The 19369-nt window shown below is 39.9% G+C and overlaps 1 long non-coding RNA gene across 6 annotated transcripts in view; it reads left to right on the top strand.

Annotated features, from left to right (window-relative positions):
* The window catches only part of LOC111771392 (uncharacterized), a 280695-nt gene that overhangs the window by 247919 nt on the left and 13407 nt on the right, over positions 1-19369 (top strand). For 5 of the 6 annotated variants that reach the window (XR_011434323.1, XR_011434324.1, XR_011434327.1 and 2 more), the window contains one exon: positions 18775-18959. This is a non-coding gene — a long non-coding RNA (uncharacterized lncRNA). Of the gene's footprint in view, positions 1-17608; positions 17737-18774; positions 18960-19369 lie in introns of those variants that run through there. The other variant, XR_011434325.1, reaches the window with a different exon arrangement.

Consider the following 19369-nt stretch of genomic DNA (forward strand, 5'->3'; position numbering starts at 1 on the left):
TAAATAATTTAACTAAGCCCTCTCACCTCTTCTGGGCAGAGGTTGTCGTGCCAGGACACCATAATGATAATTGACTGGGTTGCTTTTGAGTCACCTGCCCAACTCCAATTTGACCGCACAATTGAACAAAGGTGGTGGGCTGCTGGGGCTTCTTCCCTTGAGCAGAAGGCTATGGGCTGAGCAGTTTCCAAAAGAAGGGATCTCTGGGGTCTCTGGATATGACCTACATATCCAAAATGCATCCATTCCGGCCAATGTGTATACTCACTGCACACCAAACCTATTTTATACTTTGTTACTGCCTTTATTCTTTAGTGTATGCCATTTCCTCCATTGGTAGTCTCTCTTCCCTCACTTAATGGCCTAAATCCTTCCTATCCTTGAACACTCAATTGAAATTGTCAAAGAAGTCTTCTAAGCTTATGCCAGCTGGAGGTGATTGCTACCCAATTATGTACTCCTGCGATATTTTAATTTATGTACCATTTATTTAGTAATCATCATTTACTGCATTCCATAGCCTACTCATGAGTCCCTGTCTCATCTCTCCAACTACATTATATGCTATTTGAGGCTTCATAATAGGTACTTAATAAAGGCCTGTTAATTGAGAGTCACTTCTACTATAATCCCTGGGAACTCACTGGGGTCTTGGTTATCTCTTGTCGTTGAATACCCTGGAGAGCTGCCCCACTCCTCTGTGGTACTAGTGCTATAGAAGAGTATCAAGGACTAACCCAAGAGTAGAACTTTATAAATTAACCAAGGGGAGGGGGACAGCATATACAATTAAGGGAAGAGGCATCAGAGGAGACTCTGACAAAGCGGTACACTGACCTTGATTACCTAATTTTAGAGCAGCAATGATTTCGGACTCCCAGAATCCAGCCCATTCCAAGTAAACCCACCAAAAGACAATGGAGCTAGAAGGGTGGCTTATCAGAATTCTTTTCCACCAAGCTTATGCCACCCTGCAAACAAATATAAAAGAGGAGATTCATGAACTACAACATCAATTTAGAATCTAGGAGGAAGCCACAGGCTATCTTAGTTTGACCTTTAGCACACAGTCTATTTCAGGCTAAATTTTATTAGGAAAGCACACTCCATGATAGGCTTGTAGTGAGAAACAGGATCTAATCAGAGCTGACAGCAGCCCCTAGCCTCAGCAGAACTAACAGCAGTCTGAGCGAGAATCTGGCCTGGTGGGAATCCGAAAGGAAAACATGGTGGAACTACAAGGAGACAGAGTGCCGAGGGCACCCCACGGAGTGACTAGGCGGGCACACTGTAGTCACATGGATTCTACTGGCAACGGTTCAAAGGTTAAATAACTCACTGCGTTGGCCGCAGGAGCTAAATAAATGCTGTTTTGAAGGCTGTCAACAAAAACTCAAATGATAACAGAAGTAGCTTAAATATATGAACTCAAATCAGAGAAATCATAAGAGAAAGAAAAGAGTTTAAGAAACTCATTCTTCAAATTAAAGGGATTAGCATTAAACCATTCTACTTTCTCTAAGGATCCCGAGGAAACAATTTTTAGAACTATGGAGGATGCTAAAAAAACACATCATTTAATTCTGTGGTTTATTTTTCAACATTACATTTGATTGGATAACAGGATATGAGTCTCATAATCATTGTACAAAGAGTAAGATATGAAAGTATAAAAAGATAAAACGATTTCCTCACAGTTAGGCGATGAGTCAGCATGGGTCCAAGTTTTAGAATACAGATCTCTTGGCACCAACTCTGGGAAAATGCTTTCAAACTCTAAAATCCTATAAAAATGGAGAGAAAAATTACCGGTAAAGGCCCATTACCTTTCACATAGTAATCTCTTTGCTCATCATGTTAAATTGATTGTACACAGAGAATTATTTTTATGTTCTTTATTGTTTTCTCTCGTGAGTTATTTTATTAATTATTTGTTCATTTCTGCTCTATGTAACATCTGTGCATGATAGAAATTTAAAGGTTTCCCAGTGTTTATTCCCATATGTAGCCACTTTTGTGGGTTTCTTATATATCCCTCTAGAGCTAATCTACACACTGATAAGCATATACGTACAGTAGAATTATATTTTGCCCCTTATTCTGCATTTTAGTTTTGTAATTACACTTGTACATATGAACTTTTGCATAGTCGCCTGCCTTATCCTTCTTAGATACGATATAACATTTCACTGCACATATTTGTAAGTTAAAGACATATATTTAACAGCTCTGTACTGATGCATATTTAAGCTGTTCCCCATAGTTTGGTATTGCCAGCAGTGCTTCAATTACTGTCCTTGTTCAAAGACATTTTGCATGAGTGGGAGTATATAAGTAGAATCATTTCCTAAAATTGGAACTCACTGGGTAAAACGTTAGGGTGTATCTATAATTTTGATGAATACAGCCAAATTGTTCTCTATAATACTTCTCCCAATTTATATTCATAACAACAAAGAAGGAGAGGGCCAGTTTTCCCACATTCTGGTCAACAAGCATGTTATTTAACTTAAAAAATCATTGGCAATTTAGCCCATGCTAATGTTATCACAATATTTTGTTTTTCATTTTTCCTTTTTAAATGGGAATGAGCATCATATCTTTTATTTAAAAGTTACTTCTATCTCTTTTCTTCTACAGTCAGTATCATTTTAAAAAACTATTCTTAACTCCTATATTTTAATTTAATTATTAATTAATTTTTTAAATTTTTAACAACACCAAATGTATTCAAAATTTACATCTTAGTGATACAAATTGTCATCTACGCACTTAACTTCTCGTAGTTTTCTCTGGGCCTCTTCATTTTCCTCTTCTTAAAGTGGAGGAGTGTATCTTTACCAGAAAAGGGGCTTACTTCATCTTTTAACGCATAAATAAAGTCTGCACTATCAATGAAAATGTCCTATGTGAGACCTTCTGGTGAATGATTGATGCCATCCCTCATGTCTGCTGAAAACCTGCCTGGGTTTGTGCAGGCTGCATTTCTCTAATCTCATTTCCGTGAAAACGCCAGTGGAGAGTGACAGCCTATATCTGGCAACACTCCACTGTGTCATGTGACTCAACAAGGCGGATCAGAGGCAGGCAAAGGAGCTGTGCTGGTCTCTGCTGTCCATTTTATTGACAGAAAAATGAGTCGTTACAAAACAGCATCTGAAATTATAGACCTAATTTAGTTCCTGGTTATTAACCAGCAATTCAGTAAAGCCTGAGAACAGTTTTCATGCACCTGAGGTAGCTGAGTGTTACTGGTTTAAAAACCCGTTTAGTCTAGTCTCGAGCAAAGTCAGGATCTGCTGATTTCTCTTCCCTTCTCTAAGACATGCTGTCTGCAAACCTGGGAAATATTCACCATCTGCAGAGGCGGCTTCTCACAACCTTCTCAACCTCTTTCTTTAGGCACAATTTTGGAAGAAGTAACTTAGTTATTTGGAAGAAGTCACTTAGTCATTTGCTTCCTGATTTGAGGAATTGATTTTGTCTTTTGAAAGGTTTCATTAAAATCTTTGATTTGTAACTTTTGATATCACTGTAGGAAAAGGAGACTGGCTCACAGAGCCACCTATTTGCCTCTCATTATTATCTCTATTGCCATCACAAACATCATTCATGAAATTACTTTTTAGTGCGGAAATAATTAGGGGAAATTTAACAAGCAGGGAGATTTATAAAAAATCTAAATGCCTGTAAATTCTAAAGTGACTATGCTGAATATTTCAGTCTTTAAACCTGTTTTTTTAAGAATGTATCTTAGTAACATTTTTAGATCTAAAAGCTAAAATCAATTTGAGAAAATGAAGAGAATATTCCAATTCTGTCTTTCAATGGAATGCCTTTTATACAAATATGTTTTTAAAAAATAAGGAGCCACTCAAATAATGTGGAATTCTACTCTGAGTTTATGTTGCATATTCCCAAGACTATTAGCAGAGGATGATATTTTCCTCCATATTAATGTCCCTACAGATGGAATATGGCAAAGCAGATGGACCAGATTTAATGGTCTGGTGCCTGTATACAAATTAAATGTGTATAGTTTTTCTTTATGCCAATAACAATCATCTAGACAAGATAACGGGGAAAGATACCATTAAAAATAGCAAACAAAAATAAATCCACAGGAAAGACCTTAAAAGAAGTGTCTACACAAATGGAGAGAATGACAAAACTTCAGTAAGAATCACATGGATAATTTGAATAAATGTCTTCCAAATGAAAAAGCAAAATATTAATTTTCTCCAAAATGATGCTTACATTTAATGCAATCCCCTTTAAACACTTGAATTTTAAAAAAATTTTCTAAAGTTCATCTGGAAGGATAAACAGGTGAGAATTGCCATTTTTGAAAGATAATTGTAACATGGGACTTGCATTGCCAAAGATTTGAACATATTACAAAGCTAAAAAAAAATGTGAAATGGTGTGGTATCAGTGTCAAGACCGGCACTCAGATGAATGAAGCAGAGTAGAAACACCAGAAAAAGACCCACGTAAAGGAGTTTTTAGTATATAATGAAGATGGGATTTCAAATGAGTGGAGAAAAGAATGAAGTATTCAAAACTTGGATGATTGGTTAATTATTCATTAAAAGGTCATGTATTTTCTTCCCTTATACCAGAAGTGCCAACGGTATGCCCATATGCCCAGAGTGGGCCGCAGGCTGAGATGTGACCCCTCAGGGACTAGGGTGGCTGATAAATTCTGGCCTTGAGCAGCCTCATCTGTTGACCCCAGAGTGCCATGAAAATAATCATTTTCTATGCACACGATGATGCAAAATATGGTAGACAACACTGTCTTTTCCTATATGCCAAAACGAATTTAAAATGGATTTAAAAACTAAATGCAAATGAAAACGTAAAAGAACTTCCAGAAATATGAACAAGTATCTTGGGTTTAGGAGGATCTTTAGAAGAATAAAACAGAAGATAGAAATAATAAAGGAAAAATGATATTTGATGAGCTAAAATGAAGATTTCTGTACCTCGACAGTAAAAGATTAACAGAATTAAAGGGGAAATGTCATGCTGGGGAACATGTGTCAGTGTTGAACGAATGGACGACTCCTACAGATCTATAAGGAAAAGATCAATATCTACATATTTTATAAAGGAAAAGGTATGACAGGCAATTCACGCAAGTGATTTTTAAAAACACCACACTATGAAAAAATGTTGAAGATCATCAATAATAAAGAAATGCAAACTGAAACATCAGGAAGATTCCTAAAGATAAAAGGATTCATAACTCCTAGGACTGGCTAGGGTGTCAGGCATTGAGCACTTTCATGCATTTCTGAGGAGTAAGTGAATTGAAATAAACTTTTAAAGGGCAATTTGAAAATAGATTTCTTAGGCCTTTAAAATGTCCACACATTTCAACCTACCAGTTTTAGGGATCTATCCTAAGTAAATAATTAAAGATGGAGTGAAAGTTAAATATATTCAATCAGCATAATTTATAAAAGGTACAATTTAAGGAAATCTAAAAGTTCTTTAAGTAGGGAATTATATAAATTCTGTTACATATTTGCTGTAGATTTCTATTTAGTCATTGAAAGTGTTACAGAAAATACTTACTGATAAAAGAAACTATTCACAATACGGAGCCAAGTAGTAAAATGCAGGATGTAAGAATATGATACTATTTTTCTAAAGCAATGTGTAAACAAATAAAAAACTAGCAAACAGCAAAATGTAAATGATTATATATCAGTGCCAATGGTAGGTAACTTTTGCAGCTTCTCTGTGATTTTTCTGTTTTTGAAGTTATCTGTACTGATCATGCATTCCTTTTGTAACTATTTTTCAAAGACAGATGTTATTAAAATACAAAGATGAAACTCCGTCTCAACTGTATTTATACAAGCAAGACTTAAGTGATGATTCAAATCTCAGCCTCATATTGGGACAACCATCATCAGAAGAATCCGTCTTCTGATTATCGGGTTGCTGTAATCAGGGCAGATTGGCACATCTTACAAGAGGGGATGCTGAGACAATATGGGGATATTCAGTGGGACCTGTGTGCTAGCCAAGACTCTTCAATTCTAGCTTTGTCGTACATCCCACTGGAGTGGCATCACCTGAATAAGAAGTAGCTTGTACACAGCCAATAAATATTTCATGGTTTATTTTGAAAACTCCTACTCTTATTCACTTACACTGCAGAAACCTTGCATAGTTGATTCTGACAAAAATTGTCATCAAAATTTTAAAACCATCATTTATATGTAAACTACCTGAAAGTTTATGTTTATTTAATACTATATTCTGATCTCATAGATTAGTTAAGAAATAGATTAACTTTCAGGACTATATATAAGGGGGAAATCCTTGATCTAGCCTTTTTGGCAGTGTCTTTGAAGTGGGATGTGACTTCACGTGTTCATAGATTTGGGGAACTCACAGAATAATGACCTACTGAGATTTATTTATTTTTATCAGATGTAGAAAATTGAAATCTAACATTTTCATGGATATAATTATATTGACAATGCATATTCTTATTTAAAGTTTTGAAAAGTGGAAGAAAATAATTGGATTTAAAGGAGAAAGAGAAGTAAAATATTTAGATATTCCTTATAACTCAAAGTATAAGGTATTCCTTATAATTCAACTTAATAAGTTGCATAACATTGATCAAGGGCAATATGCAATTTGTGGTATTTTTTGTTCTGGGAAAAGCTTAGTGACTTGTAACGCCTTTTACTTCAGATAGGACACTCACCCTCCCAGTAAGCTCGTGGCTGAACTTGAACCTAGAATGAGCCTTCCTGACAAAAGTCCAAGAGGCAGCTTAACGGAGAACGTGGAGTGTTCCACTGCATGAGGGTTTCGAGGCAACATCAATTTGGCCGTGATATGTTTCCATGGTTTCTACACTTATCACTCTCTATCTTGGTAATGAGCACCAATAAAATATGACCCGACTGGATTATAGCAAGAGAAGAATCTGAAAAACACTCCTTTTATAGTTTCTTCTCTTGTGAAACACTTGACTGACTCCTGCGAAGGCTATCCTAAATTTCGCTGGACGGTGCAGTCTGAGGTCCTCGGCTTTCCGTACTTCAGGAGGGTTCCATGCCGCAATCAGATCAATATTGTGTGCCTTGCCTGTGTTATTAGGAGAAAGAGATTTCTGCCTAGGAACTGGAGTGAGAAAAATAGTGCTAGAGAGCATCATAAACAGGAAAATACCCAGTGCTGCCAATGTCTATGAAACATGCAAAAATCTGCATCTCTTATGGATAAGTAACAGATGGAGCTATCAGATAATAGGAAAAAGAAAAAGATAAATTGTAATATAATTGACCCTCCAGAGCTGTTTGGAGAATAGACACACTGCATTCAACTTTCAGCTTGTTAGGGCTGGGTTAGGTGATGGAATGACGGGAGCAGTTTCTCATAGTGTGATGTTTTAAAGATCACTCAGTCACACTTAGGTCCTTTGTGGAAGATTCAACTTCTAGTTATGTTTTCTGTGCCATGTGGGCAGCCCTTTCATTGAAGGAATTCCCAGCTGTATTGCCTTTTAATAAAAAGATGCACCAGGATTGGGAAGAAAAGGCTTGCTCCCTGCATGTTGAGCCGCACACGCCCCTCCTCCACCGCAGCCCACTCCCTCTCTGCTCTCCAGCCCCTGGCTTCACTAGCAGCTGCCTCTCAGCCTCCCTTGTTGGGCAAGAGTGCTTACTAATGGGCCTTCTGGCACCTATCCTGGTGAGTGAAAGTGGCATAAAGGACCTTGTACTTCAAGCGTTTGGCAGAGCAATACAACCGGAAAGCCGAGAGCCCCTGCAGTGCTGGGGCAGCGCTGCTGACAACAGGCACCCTTGCTGCTGGGGCCTTGACTGCTGCTGACGCCTGAGTCAGGCACGGAGCATCCCTGGCAGAAGGTCAGAGGGACCTGTTTTCCCTGAGCACTGAGAAACCCCCTCTAGCAACCACTGATGACCACTGGTGAAAAGCAAGTTTCTTTTCTTTTTTAATAAAATCGAGAAAAAGAGAGAGAAAAGAAATTTAAGTTCAAGGCTAACTGAACAGAGGTTGCACAGTGACCGTGAAAACTCCTATCCATTTTCATGTTCAGAGACATCTTGGAGATCACAGGTTGAGAGTGCAGAATAGAAAAACCACCTTGTTTTGAAATCCTCAAATGTTTACGTCCAGGGAGAAAGCTCTGGCCATGGCCAAGGTATGTCTTCCATCAGTTGCTGGTTGTGTCACCTTCAGCAACTTCCTTGCCAGCTCTTTCTTGGTTTCCTCACTGTAAAATGGAGGTAATAATGATTCCTACAACGTAGTCACTGTGAAGCTTAAATGAGATAATCCATCTGATGATGTGGCATCTGATTAAAATTCAATAAATGTCACTTATCAGTATCATAATTTCAGCAGAACAGAATAATGTTTTTCTAATTACTATGCATTTTCTAGCTGTTCTATGCATAGGCCACTTTTATTCAGAAGAAAAAAAATAACCTTCAAGAAGTGGTTTTATTTCTCCAGGGGCTATTAAAATGTCGAGTCCTATTATGAAGACTTTTGCTTTCAGCCCAACAGACTTGCTCAGAAATGGAAGGGACTCTGGGGCAGATGGGGCTGTGGGTTTAATGACATCAGGTACATACGACTCCCACTTTAGGCAAGTCTGAAAATACTCTCTGCCCTGCCAAGCCAAATGGCAAGCCAAAATCAAGCAAGCTGCACAGCCAAGAAATGCTTTCTGGGCTCTTGGATCTGTTTTCATTAATTCTTTATCAATAATGTATTGCGTATTTATTGAGTTCTATATGTGAAGTGTTGTAGGCTCAGTGCTTTGGGACTATGTAAAAATGTATAAGACAGTCTGGTGACCCCCAGGAGCATATGTATAGCAAGAAAACTATTATATATGCAGAAATAACCATGATAAGAGTAGGTGTGGAAACTACTATCAGAGTTATGAAAACGTGGGAGCTCAGAACATTCACTTCTTTCGAAAAAAAAGTTTGGCTTTTGCTGGATAATTATGCATTGAAGAAAAAGGCACTCAAAGAGGAGGAAATGGCATAAACAAGGTGTTAAGATGCTAAAAATGATTACAGTAATAATGAAAAACAACTAATTTACATTTTCTACTATGTGCTAGGTGATATATGTACACACACATATAATGTATGCTAGCAAGTGTGTCTGAACGTAGGCAAGCGATTAAGCTGCAAAGGAAACTGGGATAAGAATAGGATTTCTAACCCTTAGGTGATGTCAGACCTCCCTAACAGGAATAGGGTTCTCTGCTTTGGGGTGACCTTATGGTCATGGCGCCTGGCAGCAGGTGACGAAGTGAATGTAGGTCTGTTCTGGGGGTCAGCTTCTGGGATCCAGCACCTCACAATAACCCTATAAGGTAGGGAGTGAAGGTACTGTTATGTCCACTTTGCAGGTGGTAAGAATGAGGCACTGATTTAAGTGACTAAACTTAGGGCACCTGCAGATTTCCAAGCTAGAACTATTACCTGAATCTCTCGGGACTGCGTGCCAATGCGCCTCCATTTGAAATCCAGGTTGTGACCCCGTGGCTCTGAAACACCTCATGTTGATTTGAGAGGGGAGGCAAAACCCTAATGTCTGAGAGGACTGTAATAGTTACAGTGGGTGGCAGCAAGCCCAGTGTGCTTGGGCTGCTTGAACGGCATGCAAATTGCAGAAATGCTAGCAGCCATGGTTGTGCTAATATTTATGTGCAAGGAGTTATGGCGATGGCTCTAAGGGACTTGGAAGTCCAAGAACCTGAGTCTTCAGAATGCATAGGTCATAGAATGTCAGAAGTGGGAAAAGCTTTGAGATCACCTAACTTCTTTATTTTCCCAGTGAGGAAACTAAGGCTCTGAGAGATCAGGTGAATTGCCAAGGGCAGATGGAGAGTGAGCGGGCGAGGGCTATTTACTCTTAATCTACTTTATTAGTCAGGGTTCTCCAGAGAAATAGAACCAATAGGACGTATATATATAAAAATAAATATATAAATCATATATATGTATATATATTTATAAACATATAAATCATTTATATGTGTACATGTAAATCTCCATATATAAATCTCATGTATGTGGATATTTATATATAAAATCAATATATACAATATGTATATATGTACGAGAGAGAGATTTATTATGAGGAATTGGCTCACACAGTTATGGAGGCTGAGAAGTCCCTCGTGCTGCCCTCTGCAAGCTGGAGACCTTTGAAAGCTCGTGGTTTGATTCAACCTGAGTCTAGTGCAAAGCCCTGAGAAGCAGGTTGCTGATGGTACAAATCCCATTCCAAAGGCTGGAGTAGATGGGATGAGATGTCCCAGCTTAAACAATGAGAGAGGGGAAAAAGGGCAAATTTCCCCTTCCTTGGCCTTTTGCTCTATTCAGGCCCTCAACAGGTTGGATGAGACCCACTCACGCTGGGGAGGGCCATCTAATTTAGTGAGTCCACCAATTCAAATGCTCATCTCATCCAGAAACCCTCGGAGACAACCCAGAAATAATACTTACTCTGGGCAGCCTGGGGCCAGTCAAGTCGGCACATAAAATCAACCATCACACCACTTCTGATGGGGAATGAGACCTAGGTGCTTGGTTCTCTAAGAAAAAGCATTCAAAGTGGCAACAGATGAGTTGGGAAAAGAATGAATGAGCAAGGAACAGGACAGGGTGGCTGAGCACAGCCTTTTGTTCCCAGAGGGGAGGTTGGCTCTATGAACAAATCCTGGAACACTTGCCGGAGCTGGAAACCAACGTGAAACTCTAAAGTGTCCCGCTTCCACTCTGAAACACTGCCTTCAATTTTACCATGTTGAATTTTACCATGTTCCTCTCCAGACGAGGAAGTAACAAAAGCAAGTGATCTTGAATACGTCTGAATTTTCAACCCAGAGTTACTGAGAAGTCACCCAATCTTATTAGATCTAAGTGGAATTGGTTGGATTAAACTTTCTACATAAGACAAGTGAGGAGTTCAGGGTCATACACTAAAATTTAGTCTTTGAAAATAAATTAATGGTTCAGCAACACCTGAGAATATCATGGTAAAAGTTCACATTTGTAAGACTTTGGGTGAAAAAACAAACAAACAAAAGATCCTGAGACTTAAGAAAACTTTTAAAACTTCTGATCTATTAAACAGAGAAACATGAAACTTCCTAGTCTGTTCTTACAGAGAAACTCTGTGATTTACCCAAGGTCATAAAAAACAACAGAGGCCAGAGGAAAGGCACGACCTGGGGATGTCTCCACCCGTCATGCTTAGAATCTGTGGAAAACAAAGGCATGCCAGGTGTTACTAGGTGTTGATGGCAGCAGCATCTTTTTATAAGCACACGGTCTTCCATGTTGAGGTACTTGGGGCAGATATTCTTGGTTCTGCACAGGGTGGCCTGGAGCCGCTCTTGGTTCTGCCTATGTAGGTTAGAGAGACACTTACTGTCCTGGGGAAGAACAGACAGGGACCTGTAGCCACTTGATGAAGGCTGTTGTCACTGAACCCTCCAGAGAAGGTGTATTGGTTTACGTAAGAATTCCTGAGGCTTCAGGGAAAGTAAGGACTGAGGATTGAGCTTTGAAATCTGAAGTTCAATAACTTATATCTGGATGACTTCAAAGTGTGTTGGCAAGGGTGGACACCAAGTTCCCTAAAGAGAAATTCATGAGAGGGGCTGGGGTAAATGGCGGTGGTTGCTTCGGTACAACCAAAAGCCTTCCAGTGTTGGCGGGGCGGATGGTTTAGATTACTCAGATCCAGTCTGGGCAGTAGAACCTGGTGTCAGCATTGCTAGTGCATTGACCAGATCTGCTAGTTTTCCCTCTCTGCAACCTACCACCTGACATTCTTGTGTAGGGCGAACACGTTGGAACGAGTAAGCCTATTGTGTTCTTGGATAAGTTGGTAAGAGGGAAACTGAACAAAGTGATGCTGGATATTTTTCTAATACAAAATTGTGGGGACTCAAAGATTAATTGAGGGGGAGCAAAAAATACAAAGTGATGTGATCTTCTTTAATCACCAGCTGAAAAAGTGACTCATCCTGGCTACCCATGAGTTTCAGGAGCTTAACTAATCTTAGATATTTTCTGTTCTGAGTTTCCCTAATTCAATCTTTTAAGGTGCGCATGGACTTTAAATGTATTGGTGGATGTTGTGCTGAAATAGACAGGCCTGGGCAGAATGCCTTAGAACAAGTAAAAGAAGAAACTTTGTGAGTCTCCTTGGAGCAGCTTCTAGAGAAGATCTCTGCTAACTCCCTTCCCATATGTTACGGTGGAGGAGACTTTTCTCAAGCAGAAACGACAGAAGGGACCCCTTTGTAACATGAGCAGTTCTGCAGGGGAAACGGGTCTCCTTGTGACTCTGGAGATAAGAGGCACATTTATGACAGTGCTCTCTGGTCTTCGCAGAAGACACTCCCTTTGAGCAGTCCAGTTTGAGTGTTCACAGAAAACTGTGTGTGAGTAATATACTTCTAAAAATACCATGTTGGCTAGTGGGAAGAGAAATGCATACAAGATAAAGTCACAGCGGAAATATAATAAAAGCCTGATTATTTTGGCAAAAATGTTATGCCTAAGCACGCATGTGCTTCTTAGACTCCACAGATTAGTCCCCATGAAGATGATTTAGGGGGTAGCTGGTTTCTTCCTTAGCTAGTTTATGGGCCTGGAGAATATACACCTCCTCTGACCTTACCTACTAACTCTCTAGTTGGCTTTTCCAATGCAGAAACTCATAATACGTACTACGAGTTGTGTGACTTCGAGATAGATGGACAAGTTGGTTTTCTCCACGGCCATACCTAGCCTCTGCTCAGCACCTCTTACAGGTGCTGCGTAAGTCAGATAATTGAGAAGTTCCTCCTAGCTTACTCTGTTTTTCCTCACATGATTAGTTTTTTGGTGACTATATTTATCTGTAACTTAGAACCACTCAATGAGTTAAATGACTGGGTGGAGGTGAATGACATCCCACTCATGGAAATAGATATGAAATATGGAATTTATAATGCATGTGGCTAGATGAAAAGACTCTGCAAACCAATTAAGGTTTTGAGTTTCTTATTGAATAGATCTGTGCCATTTCCACTGCCCTTCTCATGCCAAGGGCTGTTAGCAGCATTTCTGGCACATGTCAGCAATGCCACTTAATGTGAATGCCTTAATGATCCTTCCTTGGGGGTGTTGCTGGTGGTTTCATGTTTCTGATGTCCAGACCAGAATACTCGTGAAACTCCAGCCACAGTTCTTCTGTGCTCTCCATGACCTGTGCTATGTCAGTTAGTTTAACACATAAATTCATATTCAGCAGATTTAGAGACTTATGTTACAACTCCTTAGAGGGCCTGACAATGGTATAACCTAAGTAGGTACCAAACCCTGCTATGTGGTAGAGTGCATAATTTGGAGTAAGAAGTGTGTCCCAGGTTCCCCTTTTGTAACTCTGTGACCTCCATCCCATGTATTGACTGTGCCTTGTGTCAGCCTTGGACCTCTGAAGGTCAGCCTCATCCCCGGTCAACCTCAGGACTGCATCACTGGATAATTTGGCCAAGAAATACACCACGAGTTCTCCTGGAGCTTGCTTTGTGCATCATGTTACACTATTGCAATGGAAAACAGAAACTCCTCTGATCTTTCCAGAAGCTGAACTTCTGCACCTGTCAGGGGGCACATCCATGCATGTGCAAGAGCACAATCAGGCTCTCAGGCTCCTTCCCACAGACACACACACTCTAACGGGGGAGAGGCCAAGGACCTTGGACAGGTGTAGAGCCAAGCACAGAGCCACTGTTCTGGTCCTTGGACCTGTGCCAGCCTCTCCACCCCAAGTAGACGTGCAATAATGTATTTTATTCTTCACAGGCAAAGCAGATCATGGAAATTATTTTATGAAAAGTACCTGGGAGTTTTGCCAAGCTCATTTTTGGTTCATTATGCCATCTATTGTTAATACATTATCACACAATGATCACTTGATCTGATTTCTTTACCCCGTGCACACGGTGGTAGTTTTTCCCCCGATTTTTTTTTTTTTGGTGGGCAGTGTCACTGAATCATGGTCAATGCTGAATTTTAAAATTTGTTCATCTGAGTATTGGCAGAAAGATTCTTTCTGATGAATGCAGGTCTTCTGAGCAATTCTTATAGGTTCACCTTTCAGAAGGTAGAAAAAAAGAAAAGAATTACTATTGTCAACTGAAGACTTGAGAAACTGGGAAGAAATGTGAGGTGCAGTGAAATGGTAAAGAACGTTGGAGAAATTAACCGTGTCATCTTAGAGTTCATAATAAACTAGGAGGAAAATTCAGAGAATAACATAACACAGAGATTTTTAACTTATTAGAGAAAAAAATAGGTAAAATTTCATGGCTCGAAGCTTTAAAAAGTAAAGACAGCTTAAAAGGAATTGATGATACCGTCTTAAAAGACTTTGAGTAAAAGACAGTTTAAGAAACTAGTGTATCAGGAAAGGGCTCAGTGTCTACTTTTAGAAGGATTTTGACCAGAAAAAAGGAAGGATCAGTACGTAGAGAAGAATCAATTTTTACAGACCCATAAGATTCAAGCGTGGCCCTATTTTACTCATCTTCATAACTCCAGCACCTACTATAATGTTGGAGACACCACGTTTCTTTCATTGATCCTGCAGCTTGAAGAAATTTTATCCCAGGTCCTTACAATGTGTTGCTGATGTGATCCCAGCATCACTGTGGCTAACAATGTGATGAAACACAGAGAGTGCCAGGGGTGTCAAAAGGTGCAAAAATGTTGTGGCGGAGACACCTACCTGACCACCTCAATAGCTAAGCTCTTTTTCTTCTTTAGTAACGGAATTCTGATTTCAGTGGGTGGAAGCAATGCATCTAACAAAACGTACATTTTCCAACCTCTTTTACAGCTTGATATGGCTCTGTGACTATATTCTGGCCAATGAAATATAAGAGCAGGTGTTGAGGTCGGCCCCGTGGCCAAGTGGTTAACTTCGCATGCTCTGCCTCAGCGGCCCAGGGTTTCACCGCTTCGGGTCCTGGGCACGGACACGACACCGCTCATCAGGCCATGTTGAGGTGGCATCCCACACAGCACAACCAAAAGGACCTACAACTAGAATATACAACTATGTACCAGGGGCCTTTGGGGATAAGAACAAAAGAAGATTGGCAACAGATGTTAGCTCGGGTGCCAATCTTTAAAAAAAAGAGCAGATATTAATGTGTTAACATGAAATATAAGAGCAGGTGCTCTGGTTGGCCTGAGATCACTCAGCTGGAAAGAGTGGCCCTTTCGTCTCTGCTATTCTGACTACAGTCCTTAAACCATGTCATTGTCTAAAGGAGGGAAGTCATATGCTGAAAATAGTGAAGGAGAGAGATTGAAACCTGGACTCTTGAGGGTTCCTGGGGGCCATCACACCCACCTCTGAACTGTCTACCTCTAGATTTCTTATATTTCAGAGAAAAAAAACCACTTCTACGTGTTTGATTAAGATTATGTTATTTTGGAGTACCTGCTAGGCAGGTGAACCTAATCTTAACTGATAAAATTCCCAGAGACTATAGATGTATTTCAGGGACTAGAGACAAGTGTGTGTAACTCCCAGGAAAAAAAAAATCCTTAAAAATGAATTCTAAGCCAGCTTGAAGGTCCTTAGGGAAGGAAGCGGTGATTTACAGGAGATAAGGCACATTCAGAAAAAATAATTATTGCTAAGTTACTTTGATTTTTTGGACTTTGTTATGAGATTAGTAGCTTTTATTTAATAGGAAATATTTTTAGAAGATTTACTACTTGGCAGGTGCTGTTTTAAGTACTTGACACTTATTATCTTTTATAATCATCACAACAGGTACTATTAAAATCTTATTGAAAATGGCGAAAGGGAGGCACTGAGGTTTAAACAACTGGTTTGATGGAACACAGTTATTAAGTGATGGAGACAAGACACAAGCTGAAAGAGTGTGCATTCAGAGGTCACCGTCTTAACTAGTATACTACACTGTCTTTTAGGGGAAAGACACAGACAATGAGTATACTTTAAATTTTAGTGCCATTGAATGCAATTTCATAACAGCAGGGTAGAGAAAAATGAGATGTGCATTTAGATAAATTCAAGATGCACAACCAATGTCAACCTGGAAGGAAGTCTCATGGTCCTTGTCAAGGTTTCTTACTCAATCCACTCCTTTTTAAGAATTTTGTTAACGACTGTGGATACAGAAGATATATTTGTCAAACATGCAAGAACCCAAGTAAGTTTAGCCTGGAAAAGAGAAGACTCATGGAAACACGGGAGGTCTCATCAAAGGCTTAGGTTATAATTTTAGACCTTTAACAGCTTCCAACATCATCAGTTTAATGTCCCTCAGGGATGGCGGGAATGCAAAGTGGTACACAACCTATAGAGACAATATTTTGCAATAGTGCAATATTTGACAATATTGTAAGAAATTATATATGTATCTACCCTTTGATCCAGAAAGTCCACTTCCAGGACGTTCTTGCACAGATAGACTGGTGAAAATGAAAAAAGCTACAAAACAAATGAGCACAAATTCACAAAGCCATCCACTGAACAGTAATTGCGTATAACTTGGTTTCTTTAACAAATAAAATTGTAAGGAAAAAATACAAATGAGATGGACAGGGGCATCTACAGGCTAAAGGACACTTAAGCTGTATATTACTAATTATAATAGTAGGCCCTTATTTGTGTCCTGATTCAAACAAGCAAACTCAGAGAGAGAGAGAGAAAGAGTGCACGTGCGTGTTGGAGAAACGTGAGCATTATTTGCATAGTTTAAGATATTTAGGAATTATTTTTAATTTGGAGGAGAAAAGTAACAGTATTGTGGTTGTAACAAAGGCAGAGTCCTCATATTTTAGAGAAACCGTGAATCATTATGGATGACTTTGTACAGTATCTGAAATTTGCTTCAAAACAAATCCAGGGAGGAGGGAAAGTGGATAAAGACGAAACGAAACCAGACTGACCTTAAGTTGATATATTTACAGCAGGGTGTGGCCGCCAGGGGCATTCATTATTTTATTACCTCGACTCTTGCATATGTTTGAAATTTTCCATAATAAAAAGTAAAAAACGACTCTCTCAATTTAACATAAACTATTTTAATTTGCTAAAAAATTTTCAACTTGAAATGTACAGATGCAGATCTTTGAAAAAGGCACTCACTAAGAAGAAAAAAAACTGAAATCTTTAGGAAAGGCTAATTGAATTTAAGCACTGGCCCCACATTTGGTTTGCAGTAGAGCTAAGGAGCAAATTCGGGACTCGGCAAACCTAAACTTAACTTCAGAGCTCCTTCTGCTTTATGGCTGACTTTCAGTCAAAGGGCACTGATGTCAAAGAGCGTGCGCTGTTTTTTGGGCGGCTAAAGGGGAACCAATCAACCAAAGTTATAAAAAGGTATATATATTTTTTTGTTTTGTTTTTGTTTTTTGTTTTTTGTTTTTGGGGAAGATTAGCCCTGAGCTAACTACTGCCAGTCCTCCTCTTTTTTGCTGAGGAAGCCTGGCCCTGAGTTAACATCTGTGCCCATCTTCCTCTACTTTATATGTGGGATGCCTACCACAGCATGGTGTGCCAAGCGGTGCCATGTCCATACCTGGGATCCGAACTGGCGAATCCCAGGCTGGTGAGAAGCGGAACATGAGAACTTAACCACTGTGCCACTGGGTGGCCCCTACAAAGGTATATTTTGACTCAAAATAACAAAATCTTCCTACAATTGAGTCTATTGAGTAGCTCAATAGGATTTTCTCTAGGTTTTGGACAGCTCAGGTCTGGATGAACACACAGGTAGAGACCTGAGGGCCCCCCAAGAGGGATGCTGTAAAGAAAATTCCCGTGTCAGCTAGAAGCCTGCACTAGGTGGCCTGGAAACTCCCTTCCCACTTGATGACACCATCATTCTATAAGGACATGATCCTTCTTGTTTCGACACATAACTCATAACTCTTGCTGGCGGGCTGCCATGCACCACGGGCAACATTAGTACCTGACTTGAAAGAAAAACACCTGATTTTCAGAGACAGACTGATACAGTCCTTCACAAGCTGAAAACTTAAAGAGTTAAATTACTGATGCTAAATAATTACAGTTTTAGTAGTTTGGACTTTAAACATGTATTGAATTCCTAGAAAGTGAAGTGCTTGGACAGACTGTGGAGAGTCGAGGAGGCCAGGCCCTGGTCCAGATGCCAAGTGCCAGGATGGGTTTGGTACCTCCAGCCTCTCCTCCCCACTCCCGTGAGCTGCCCATGGCACACTGCCCTTGAGCTTTTTTTCCTGCATGGAAACCTGCTCCTAGACAAGGTTCTGATACCCACCTTGTACAGCCACGTGGGAGCTTAAAGCAACATGTCATCATACCCAACCATTTTTCTTTAAGCTTTATTTCTAACCAGAGTAAAAAGATTCATTCCTCTTAAAAAAAAGAATTCCTAGTGTCAACAAATAAATCGGGCAAAAGTTGAGGCGGGTGTTCAGAAATGACACAGTATAACCAGTCTAGCTATGCTGGTGATTCCAGAGAGAAACTAACCACGTGGTCTATACTAGAGTAAGTCAGGGGCCCTGCTACCTCAGGCCAAAGGAGACCATCACCCAGGAACTGAGTTAGCCTGGCAAGGAATGGATCAAGAAGGATATGGAGCTAGCCTTCCAAAGATCCGTGAGGGAGTGCGTTGTGTTCCTGTGATGCTGTTAGCTTTTCTTTCTCTCTCTCTAGTTGTCGGTGACATGAATCTCGGCTCCATTCTACATGGAGTATTTCTGAGCTAATTCTCACAGCCCCTACATTTCAAGAGAGGAACATACACACCAGAAGGACATTACAGGAAAATTGGATTGCTCGACTGCGAGTGAGATATGGAAAGGCCTTTTCCCCACCAAGCAGCAGACAAAATTGTAACAGTAAGTTGTGTTTGAAATAAAATGGTACATAGGTCAGAGGTGACGCTGCCTTTTGTAAAGCGTGAAATTCTTCCTTCTGTTGGGCAGAATGAGGATAAAAAAAATAAAAAGAACACGAATAGTTTGCTACCTATTTACTGTGTTATGATCTCCCTCAATTCACAAATATTTACGTCTCTATCTATAAATATAGCCATTAAAATTCTTTTTTTTTTCTTTTTGAGGAAGATTAGCCCTGAGCCAACATCTGCTGCCAATCCTCTTTTTGCTGAGGAAGACTGGCCCTGAGCTAACATCCATGCCCATATTCCTCTACTTTATACGTGGGACGCCTACCACAGCATGGCGTGCCAAGCGGTGCCATGTCTGCACCCGGGATCCGAACCGGCGAACCCTGGGCTGCCGAAGCC

This window comes from Equus caballus, chromosome 31 (genome assembly GCF_041296265.1).
Source record: "Equus caballus isolate H_3958 breed thoroughbred chromosome 31, TB-T2T, whole genome shotgun sequence".
Lineage (NCBI taxonomy): Eukaryota > Metazoa > Chordata > Mammalia > Perissodactyla > Equidae > Equus > Equus caballus.